Genomic DNA, 12,304 nt, shown 5'->3' with positions numbered 1-12,304 from the left:
TCAGTTAACAAGTATAATTCTTCCAGGAAAATATTAGCTGGTCAAAACTTTTGTCAAGAATAGTTCCCGTAGATAGTATATTATTTTAAAAATATATATTTTTATTGATTTCAGAGGGAGGTAGGGAAAGGGGAGAGAGATAGAAACATCAGTGATGAGAGAGAATCATCAATCGGCTGCCTCCTGCATGCCCCACACTGAGGATCAAGCCCACAACCCGGGCATGTGCCCTGACCAGGAGTCAAACCATGACCGCCTGTTCATAGGTTGACATTCATAGCCATGCCGGCTGGGCAAGCTAGTCTACGCTTTCATTTATACAGTCCTTCCTTGCAGTGAATTCCTACCAGACAAGTTTTCTCTAAGTTTGAAGGATATTTGGAATAGCAGCATCTACGCCCCTTCACACCAATCCCAAGGTTCCAGACTCGATACCTTCATGAATATGTTAAGCAGACAGGCTCATGATGTACTGGATGGGTCTGGGCCTGGGGTGGGTCTGCCTAGGGCTCACCAGGAGTGTGTGGGTTCTTGACTCTGTGTAGGAAAGATTTTACAACACAAGACAAGGTGGTTTTGAGAGTATGTTTATTAAAGCTGGGGACGGCGAAATAAAAGGGGGGCTTAATTGAGATAGAAGAAGCAGTGGGAGAGGAAAAGTCAGAGAAAAGGGGCCTTGGAGACAGGGTCAGGGGCTTAGTCTGGGTGGAGTTGCCACTGCCCACTGCTACCCTGGTGGCAAGTCTCATGGCTGCCCTAGAGTAGAGAAGAAAAACAGCAAAGATCGAAGGCATGGATGTGCTCTTGCCAGAGCGTGGTGTGGCTCCTTTGTCTTGAGGCTTTTTTTCTCTCTTTCCCAGCTAGAATCCTAGGGGAGGCTTATGGGGAGGGTCTCAACAGAATATTCATTAGTTTTTCAGATGTGCCCTTCAATATGTTGATTCATCAAACTGTGTGCATAAAGGGGCCAGGGTTATTTTATGGTTAGTTTTACTTTTAAAGAAAGAGGGACTGGGACCAATACCGGTCTTCCCGGGGACAGTCTGGAATGTGTAAACCATTCGCTCCTAAGTATCCTTGGTTAGGGAGATAAAGCCTTGTGATTTTTTAGCTGGCTATAAATTGCTCAAATGGTTTGACCTTGTCTAATTATTTTGTCTCAGTTTCTCTTATTCCACTTGTCAGGGAATTTCCCTGGCTTCTTACTATCCTTCCTCAATGACAAAGAAAGAAATATCTCCAAGGAGTCCTTCTGCTCAACCACATGTTGCTAAATGCTCAAATCTAGTAGATTCGATTTTCCCTCACCAATACAGTACACAAGTGCAGCAGATAGAAGAGGAATCGCCAACCAGTCTTCAGACTTATGGATCCCAGAGATGGGCAAACTAGTCCCAGATGGCATGCTAGGAACCTGAGAGTTTATTGTAGCCAAATCTCTATGCAGGTGTGTTAGGATCACCATGGAAACAACTCTTCAACAATCAAATATAGTAATGACATGGAAATGAAAGAGATGGAATATAAGAAAAAACAATGGCGCAGAGGTCCCACAGCCACCGCCATCTTTGGTTATAGAACTGTCTCCACACCTACATTTTGAGTTCTCGGAGAGGAGGTCTCTAGTATTATGTATCTCTGATTCCTCAGAACCTTGCACATTACATTGCATAGTGTTAGGGGGAAGCTTGTAAGTATTCAGTAATGATTAATCAGAGGAGACAGGGAGAACATCCCTGTAATTGGAGTGGTCAAAGCAACTGGGAGGGCTCAGAGATAAACATTTCTACCTGAGGTCTGCGATGATTTCTGAGAACCCTCAAATATGGCTGGGCATAGAGTCTTGCCCCCACCTCTTCAGTTTATTTCCAAATGTTCCTGACTTCCTGGTTGAAAAATAATTTAGTAATTAGGTCCAAGAATAGTTTTAAGGGTGTATCATATTGCAAAACACAGATGAAAGCTTTGAAAAATTAAGACAGCTATTACAATATCTCCACCAGTCACTGTTCCCATCAGTAATACATTTGAAACGCACATTTGGCATTGCCTCTTAAACTGGGGCTCCCTCTGAATGGCTAGTACATTCCAGGTGGACTGGCAGCTCTGTCTGTGTGGCCTCTGTCACCGCTGTCATAGCTTCCTTTTCAATGTACCAGCATTCCTGGATTCCCTGCAAGTCTCCTCTCATCTTTGAAGACTACTAACTAGCTATAGGGCAGTTACTTTTTCTTCTCATGAAGATGGTGAGGAATAACCTAATATAGAATCACTGTGACACCTTGTGGGCATGGCTAGGGATTGCATCCCAGCCTCCAATTATTCTGAATCAGCAATTTCAACAGACTGTCAAATAAAAAATATGACAACAGCCAACACAACAACAGCCATCGGTGTGAATAAATCAAAATTATACCTGTGTTGTTGTTTTTTTGTCAGATCAGCAAAAAGCATATTCTTTGATGTGCCTCAGGATTTTAGAAATTAGTTTATGTGTGTGTGCCATGAGATCAAAAAGGTTGAAAATCGCCGATGTAAATAATAGCCCTGATCAGTCTTGACTTGGGGCAGACCACTGCTCACTCTTTTCCATGGAAAAGCCTCACTGTCCCCTTCTACTGTCTGGGGGGTCACTCCCTGAAGAGTGAATGCTCTGGAATAGGAGTCTGAGAGATTGGCATTCTTGATTCCATGTTAATGTGCCTCTGTCTTAAGTTGGGTTTTCAAGAAAGCTCTGCCCTGGAGATACAGGATTGGATCAGCATTAAAGTGTATTAGCTTTCCACAGGAGTTGGTGCCTCTCCCAACTCGCTCCACCTCCCTTGGTAACTGAAGCCTCAAGACAAAGGAGCCACACCACGCTCTGGCAAGAGCACATCCATGCCTTACATCTTTGCTGTTTTTCTTCTATACTCTAAGAAACCAGCAGTACAATATCCCTCGAGGGGTCCCAGATTGTGAGAGGGCGCAGGCCAGGCTGAGGGACCCCACCGGTGCATGAATCCATGTACCAGGCCTCTAGTATGCACATAAGATCTTTGATTAATCTCTTCCTGTCCTCCGCTTCCCTCTGAGATTCATCAGTCTGTTTCATGTTTCCATGCCTGTGCATTGAGTGTCTACCCACTGGTGGTCAGTGCATGTCATAACTATGAACAGTCGTTTGGTCGCTTAGGCTTTTACTAATATATATACTAGAGGCCCGGTGCATAAAATTCATGCACTGGAGGGGGGGGGGTGTCCCTCAGCCAGGATTGCGAGAGGGCACAGGCCAAGCCAAGGGACTCCACCAGTGTACGATTGGGGCTGGGGAGGGACGTGGGAGGCTGCCAAGCAGGGAGGAACCACAGGAGGGCTCCAGGGTGTGTCTGGCCTGTCTCAGTCAGTCCTGATCGGCCGGACTCCAGCAGCAAGCTAACCTATTGGTCGGAGCGTCTGCCCCTGGTGGTCAGTGCATGTCATAGCAACTGGTTGACCGGTCGACTGTCTGCCCTCTGGTGGTCAGTGCATGTCATAGCGAATGGTTGAGCGGCCTTAGCATATCATTAGCATATTACCCTTTGATTGGTTGAACTGATGACCGGACACTTAGCATATTAGGCTTTTATTATATAGGATAATACTGAAAGTTCTAGCAGAGCAATAAAGCAAGATAAAGATATTAAAGACATTCAATTAGGGAAGAAAAAAGTCAAACTGTCACTTTTTGCAGATAACTTGATGCTATATATAGAAAAACCTAAAGACTCTACCAAAAAACTACTGTAAACAATAAACAAATACAGTCAAGTTGTAGGGTACAAAATAAATGTGCAAAAATCCATTGCCTTCCTTTATAACAACAACAAAACTTCAGAAAAAGAAATGGAGAAAACAATTTCTTTTGCAATAGCAACCAAAAGAATAAAATACCTAGGAATAAACTTAACAGAATGTGAAAGACTTATACACTGAAAATTATAAAATATTATTAAAAGAGATTGAAAAAGACATAACGAAATGGAAAAATATCCCATGTTCATAGTTTGGGAGAATCAACGTAGTTAAAATGGCCATTTTACAGATTTAACGCAATCCCCATCAAAATCCCAATGTCATGTTTTAACAAAATAGAACGAGAAATCATCAGATTTGTATGGAACCACAAAAGACCCAGAATAGCCAAAGCAATCCTGAAAAAAAAGAATGATGCTGGAGGTATCATGTACCTGACTTCAAAATATACTACAGAGCTACTGTTATGGCAAAGTAACCAGAGATGGGAAGTCAGACCACCAAGCACTCAGAAGATGTAGAAATTCACTTTTTTTTTTTTTAGTATTTTTTATTTTGCTGTATTTTCAAATATTCTAGGAGGAATGTGTATATTTTTTAGAAACCAAAAATAAGTTATTATTGTTCCTAATCTGATTACTTCCAAGCCTGAAGTCAGCTCAGGACAGTATTTGCCTTTCTGCCAATGCACTGAATAGCCCCTATTGGCGACTTGAGCAGCTCATCACCTTGCAGTGTGTTTCTGAGTGATTCCCCTGCATCCTTTTCACAATCTCATATTCTTTTTTTCTTTTGTCTTTTTTTAATTTTTATTTTTTTATTTTTTTTTATTGCTAAAAGTATTACAAAGGGTATTACATATGTGTCCATTTTATCCCCCCGCCCTAGACAGTCCCCTAGCCTCCCCTATCCCCCAGTGTCTTATGTCCATTGGTTATGCTTATATGCATGCATACAAGTCCTTTAGTTGATCTCTTACCCGCCTACCTCCTGCCCCCCAACCCTCCCCGGCCTTCCCGCTGCAGTTTGACAATCTGTTTGAGGCAGCTCTGCCTCTGTATCTATTATTGTTCAAAAGTTTATAATGGTCTCTATTATCCATGAATGAGCGAGATCATGTGGTATTTTTCCTTCATTGACTGGCTTATTTCACTTAGCATATTGCTCTCCAGCTCCATCCATGCCATTGCAAATGGTAAGAGTTCCTTCTTTTTTACAGCAGCATAGTATTCCATCGTGTAGATGTACCACAGTTTTCTAATCCATTCATCTACAGATGGGCACTTAGGCTGTTTCCAGATCTTAGCTATGGTGAATTGTGCTGCTATGAACATATGGGTGCATATATCCTTTCTGATTGGTGTTTCTGGTTTCTTGGGATATATTCCTAGAAGTGGGATCACAGGGTCAAATGGGAGTTCCATTTTTAGTTTTTTGAGGAAATTCCATACTGTCTTCCATAGTGGCTGCACCAGTCTGCATTCCCACCAGCAGTGCACAAGTGTTCCTTTTTCTCCACATCCTCTCCAGCACTTGTCATTTGTTGATTTGTGATGATAGCCAGTCTGACAGGTGTGAGATGGTACCTCATTGTTGTTTTGAAGAAATTCACTTTTATCCCAAAAGCAGCGCTGCAGAGGAATCAGTTCCCCAAAGCTGAGCATTTTTATCCTGCTGAACCCAGTCTTATATAGCCCCAGATTCTGTTTCTTGCTTCCAGGTCTTTGTGTGGGTTTTTATAAAAGCTATTTTGCTGCAAAGTAGGTTATAACAGACCCCTGGATGACACCAGCTGCTAACACATGGGGACTTAGTTTCGGCAAAGCCTCTGCAAACTCATTGTTCCAGGATGTGGGTCTGCACGGTGCAGCAAGCAGGGGCCAGGCTGATTATAGATAAGCAAACATCCTGTTACTGCAGAGGTTGAGTTAAGCTGCCCTTACAAGGGGGCTCAACCTGCCTTCACACTACAATAATCAAAACAGCATGGTATTGGCAGAGAAACAGATATACAGATCAATGGAACAGAATAGAGAGCCCAGCTATAAAACCACATGTATATGGATAGATAATTTTTGACAAAGGATCCAGAAATGCACATTGGAATAAAGATAGTCTCTCTCTCTTTGCCGAAACTGGTTTGGCTCAGTGGATAGAGCGTCGGCCTGCGGACTGAAGGGTCCCAGGTTCGATTCTGGTCAAGGGCATGTACCTGGGTTGCGGGCGCATCCCCAGTGGGAGATGTGCAGGAGGCAGCTGATCGATGTTTCTGGCTCTCTATCTCTCTCCCTTCCTCTCTGTGAAAAGTCAATAAAATATATTTAAAAAAAAAAAAAAAAGATAGTCTCTTCAATAAATGGTGCTGGGAAAACTGGAAAGCCACATGCAAACGAATTAAACTGGATTGCAGTTTATCCCCCTGTACAAAAATTAATTCAAAACAGATAAAAAACTTAAACATAAGACACGAAACTATAAGTCATATAGAAAAAAATATAGGTACCAAATTTATGGACCTCGGTGGTAGAGACCAAAAGGCAAGGGAAGTAAAGGCAAAAATAAATGAATGGGATTATATCAAACTAAAGAGCTTTTGCACAGCAAATGAAACAAACAACAAAACAAACAGGCAGCCAACCAGTGGGAGATGATATTTGCAAACAGGGGCTCTGATAAAAGTTTAATTTCCAAAATATATAAAGAACTCATAAAACTCAACCCCAAACAAATAAACAATCCAATAAAAAAGTGGGCAGAGGACCTGAAAATACACCTCTCCCAAGAAGACATACAAACAGCCAATAGATACATGAAAAGATGTTCAACCTCACTTGTGCTGAGCCAGCTCAGACAGGTTTGGTGAGTCTGAGAGGGGGTGGTGAGGGATTGAGAAAAGACAGAGATGCTGTCCTCTCTGATGAAGAGCTAGCGACAGCAACACAGACTACAAGCCGTGTCTTTATTTTATAGCCAGAGTCCACGAGGCAAAGTAAGGGCGTGGTCAAGATGTTTACAACATTCTCTTGGGTTTTGATCCTACTCAATTACATGCACATGAACTCTATCAAGCCCACATCACTCAGACACGTGGGGCCAACTGTTCGGACCATAGGTTCAAGCTTACTATAGCTATTGGCTATAATTGTGCTGGGAGGGCTCTGCCCTCCAAGCTGGGACTTGCACGTGGCAATGAGAGAACTGTGCCCTCTCATTAGTCCGAGGCTTGAACCTGTCCAAACACTGTAGCCGCTCTCCACACTCACTGCCAATTAGGGAAGTGCAAATTAAAACTACAATGAGATACCACCTTACACCGGTTAGAGTGGTCATTATCAACAAGACAAGCAACAACTAGTGTTGGGAGAGTTTGTGGAAAAAAGGGAGTCCTCATTCACTGCTGGTATAACTATTATGGAAAACAGTCTGACAATTCCTCAAAAAATTAAAAATAGAGCTAACATATGACCCAACAACCCCACTCCTGGGTATATACCCAAAAAACTCGAAGTCATTTATACGCAAAGATATATGCACCCCGATGTTTATTGCAGTATTATTCACGGAGGCCAAGACTTGGAAACAGCCAAAGTGCTCTACGACAGAGGACTGGATAAAGAAGATGTGGTATATATTCACAATAGAGTACTACACGGCCATAAGAAAGGATGAAATAGCATCATTTACAACCACATAGATAGACCTTGAGAACATTATGCGAAGTGAAACAAGTCAGACAGAAAAGCTAAGAACTATATGATTTCACTTATACGTGGAATATAAAACTGAAACTTATGAACACAAACAGTAGTGTGGTGGCTGCCAGAGGGAGGGGGTTGGGGGAGAAAAGGATCCTAATATGAGGTGACAGGAGAAGATTTGAATTTGGGTGGTGGGCACATGGTTCTATATACAGATTTTGTAACTTAGTAATCCATACATGAAACCTTTATATTCATGTTGACTAATGTCACCCCAATAAAATTTAATTAAAAAATAAATAAAAGTCATCATGAAAAATATAAAAGAACTACAGAACAAAAATGGGAAGAATGCTACATATTTCCAGTAGAGGACACTTTTCATTTGTCCTTGCAGAGTATCTGCCTATGTCATAAGGAAGCACACCTGTCACAGTCATGTGGTCACGCTGCTGCCCTGAGTCCCCCACAGCTATCAGCCAGTGGGGGAGGGTTTCCTTTTGTCCCAGGACCTCACTTTCCATCAAAGCTCAAACTGCTGTTACAACTGTCTTGTGCCCCTAAAAAGGAATAGGTAAGTCAGGAGTCAGAGGAAATTTTGCTTTCTGGGAAATGACTTACTAATACATTAAGAAATTCCAATGAATTTCCAAGAAAAGATCTGACTAGAGGGGCTGGCTGTAGAAGAAGGTGATTGTGATCTGAGGGTTTTGGTCCATTTCTGATACAGAACAATCAAGAAATCAAGTCTATGGAGCTGGCTTTGGCTCCGGCGAGGGTCAGGTACCGGCTGCATCTCCACCAGCCTCTCTGGTGTCCGCGCTCCCTCCTCCTGGGCTGCATCCTGCAGAGCTTCGGTGGAAGTTCTCCCTGATGAGGTGATCACCATGAAGCAGCACAACCACGCTAACCTCAAATTCTACTTTGAGTTGGTGGTTTCCAGCGTAGGGCAGGTGGACAGCCAGAGGAAGACCATGTATATAGGAAGCCAGATGTTTTGACAAACATCCCCACCAGAGATCTGAATATTCTGAATGTCTGTGGCACCGCGGGCTTATCCATCTGCACACCCACACGTCTGCTGGGGACCACCTGCAGCTCTATGCTTTGTAGGGAGGCCTACATGCTCTCAACCATCAGCTCTCCTGTTAGTGGCTGTGTGATAACTCTGTTGGTTGAGTTGAGATGTCCTCTGATAAGAAGTTTGGGGAGCAAGGCTCTCTTTGACATTCTGTAAGGTTTCAGGTTTATGGGGGCTTGGCATCAGTTTTCCCTTCTGAGGAGCAAATTGAACGATAAATTCACAGGTCTTTGTCAAGTCTTGGCAAATAGACACTGCTTCATGTCACAGTGTGGGATATACTAACTGTTGACAAACACCCTGTGATAAGTCTCATACAGAACATTGTTTTCCTTCATGTGCAGAGGAAATTCAAAAGGAATTTCAGTTTTGCCACTGAGGAACTTTCCTGGTTTCACCATTTCTATGATACTGTTGATAATCTGGATAGGTTTAACCAAATTATAGAAAGCTTTGAATACACCCCGCCCTTGGCACCGAGCTGGAGGTTCACCATTCCTTCCATGTCAGGAGGTCCCCTGGTGCTGGGCAGAATCCTTCTCAGAAAGGACCACACACCGAGGAGCACTTCCCTGGCTGATAAGCCGTGTTCTGTCTTTAATCTTTAATGTCCAGGAGGTCTCCGTTTTGAAAACTCCACTGCAGGCTCCTTAGGTGTGTACTGCTTACTTTTAGAGTTTTTGGTAAGCATTTTCCTATGCCATTTAGTAACCTTTTAAAGTACAATCTATAATAATAAAAGTGTAATATGCTAATTAAACCGGATGTCCTTTGGTGTAGCCGGGGCTGCGAGGGAAGCTGGGGTCCTGGGTGCCAGAGGGAAGCCGATGCTGGCAGCCAGGGGAAGGAAGGCCTACTCTTGCACGAATTTCATGCCTTGGGCCCCTAGTTTTTCAATATCAGTGTAGTATTCCATTATATGAATGCATCATTATTCATATTCTAATTGGCCAGTTAAGTTGTTTATCAACTTTTTGCTATTATAAATAAGACAGCAATAAAGATAATTACCAGTGTTTATAAAACTTGATGTATCTCTGATTCTTTTCCTTGAGGATTAATTCCTAAAAGTGAAATTTTTGAACTTAAGGATTTCAATATTTTTAAGTCTTTTGATACACATCACTAAATTTTCCTTAAGAATTGCACACCAGTTTGCTATCTTATCATCAGTATATAAAATTCAAGATTTCTTTATGCTGCTGTTAAAAAAACAGTCTTTGCTATGCTGATAGACCACAAAGGCGTTTTTCACTGTTATTTTAATTAGAGTTTGCTAGATTGCTAAGATGGTTTAATATCTTACCATATACATAATACCCACTTGTATTTTTTGGTATTAACTCCTTGCACCTGATTATAATGAGTGAGAAGGACCTATTCTGCCCAGGTGTCTATATGTCACAATGCTTAAAAGACTTCTTCAATTGCAATCTATGTAATTATCAAGATAATTTGCTGAAACAATATGTTGATTGAGTACACATTATCTATGTAATCTCCAGAAGGATTTTAATATGGGTACTTAAAATATTGTTAAATAATGAATGCTCACAAAATTCTCTTTACAGCTGCTGAAAATAATAGCTATCATTTATTTTATACTTGCCAAGCACTTTACAAACATTGCCTCATTTACCAGCCTCAGGAAGTAGGCATTTGATTCTGTGTTTTACATGATTGAGTGGGCCTTAGACATCCAGGCACGCTGGCCAGGGTTACACAGTTATTGGGTGATAAAGCCAGAACTGAAGCTCACTTTAAAGTTGACTTTAAAGTCCACCTTCTGAACTATTATGCTCTAGGGTGGTGGTTCTCAGCCTTGGCTGCACATTAGAATCACCTGGGAATCTTTTTAAAATCCTGATTTCTGTGCCTCATCCTCCAGAAATCCTGTTTCTTTGTTACTAATGTTGTGACCACACCCCATAACAAAGAAACAGAATTTCTGGAGGATGAGGCCCAGAAATCAGGATTTTAAAAAGATTCCCAGGTGATTCTAATGTGCAGCCAAGGTTGAGAACCACTGTCATAAAGGCTTCCTAAGTAATTGTAATCTGCAGCCAAGGTGGAGAACTGCTGTCAGTAATTATTAGCCAGTGTGGCTCAGGAAATAGTCTTGATTTGTCAAATTCTAGTTCTCAATGTTCTGTGCTATTGATGTCTTAACCTGTGTGTTGAAACAAGTCCCTTCTCTCCAGTCAATTTAGCATTCTTAATACCTACTATTCTCCCTCTCTCTCTCTCTCTCCCTCTCTCTCTCTCTCTCTCTCAATTTCTCTCTCTCAATTTCTCTCTCTCTCTCTCTCTCTCTCTCTCTCTCTCTCTCTCTCTCTCTCTCTCACACACACACACACACACACTAGCTCAGAATCTCTGTTCATACAAGCAGTAATAGAAATGCCAGATTCTAACTGGGGTGTATTCTCTAGATGCCAAGGTCAAACACAGAGGTAGACTATCACTTATCCAAAGCCCGCAGTGGATCAAGCCAAGAAAGAGGATTTGAAAGGCAAATCTTAGGAGAAGCTGAATCAAAAGTTTGGCAGGGTGTCTTGAACCTAAAGATGCAAGACAGAAAGAGAAAATGTGGGGATGAGGCATCTGGGGGTAGGAATTTTTATAGAACTTTGGTGATATTGGCTATGAGAAGAAAGGGAACACGATTAACACAGAGGCCTTTCACTAACATTTCAAAATCATTCAGTCAAAGTTAAAACTGGGATGTTGAACATACAAATTAAATTCCAGATTTAAAAAAAAAATTGAAGGTTTGGCAACACTAAACTACAATCCGTTGCCCTGGGTAGTGGCTGCCTACTTTCAGCAGGCCAGGGCGTCTCGCTCCTCACAGTCCCTCCAGGGCTCACAACACTTATTTATGATGTGACTGCCAATACTGACATCTATTGGAATTTGTGACTTCTGATTTAAGATTTCAAACCAGCCTGGATATTAAGTAGTCATTGAACACTAAGTTTTTATTATTGATTTTCGTGGTAGCCTTTGCTTCTGTCCAAATATCCCCATAAGATGTTATGGCTGCCTGTTCCGTTAGTTCATTGCACTGGCTGCACAGTGCTACACCCCTTACCTCTCTTTCATTTGAGTGTTGCCTTCTGCCCTGCTGTGTTCTCTCCTGCTTGTGATCTGCCTGCATAGTCAGCATTCAGTGTTCAGAGTCTTTTTCTTCTCAGAGTCTGTGCAGGGGATGGATGCATCCCCCATGGTGTCACATCATGGAACCTCCTGCATAACCATATAACTACCCCTTCATGGCACCAGATAACAGGCAAAACATGCTGGCTTGCCTTATCTTAACCACCTTTCCTAGTAAACTTTGATAGGTAAATTCCTAGAAAAAGTAAAATGAATTTCCAAAGGATAAGCTCCCCACTCCTTTTTTTCTTAGAGTTGGCTTAGCTCATTTTACTGAAGGTTTGTTTCTGTATTTTTTTCTTTAAAGATATAATAATCAAGTTCTTTAAGTTTGGCTGACCAGTTGAGGGAAAGGGGTAAATATTCTGAACTTTGTACGTCTTCTGGTAGGGCCTGTCCTCCCTAAAGATATCTGTTAAAGCAAAGGAAAGAAGATCAGATTTAAAAAAAAAAATTTTATTGATTTTTTCACAGAGAGGAAGGGAGAGATATAGAGAGTTAAAAACATCGATGAGAGAAACATTGATTAGCTGCCTCCTGCACACCTCCTACTGGGGATGTGCCCACAACCAAGGTACATGCTCTTGACTGG

General features: G+C 41.9%; 1 pseudogene; it reads right to left on the bottom strand.

Moving 5' to 3' along the window:
- Window positions 1-8,207: 8,207 nt before the first annotated feature.
- On the bottom strand, window positions 8,208-9,868 carry LOC118675592 (annotated as a pseudogene).
- Between the last annotated feature and the right edge of the window lie 2,436 nt (window positions 9,869-12,304).

Source organism: Myotis myotis, unplaced genomic scaffold (genome assembly GCF_014108235.1).
Source record: "Myotis myotis isolate mMyoMyo1 unplaced genomic scaffold, mMyoMyo1.p scaffold_m19_p_2, whole genome shotgun sequence".
Lineage (NCBI taxonomy): Eukaryota > Metazoa > Chordata > Mammalia > Chiroptera > Vespertilionidae > Myotis > Myotis myotis.
The sequence above is the reverse complement of the archived record's forward strand: the minus strand, read 5'-3'. Positions and strand labels throughout refer to the sequence as shown.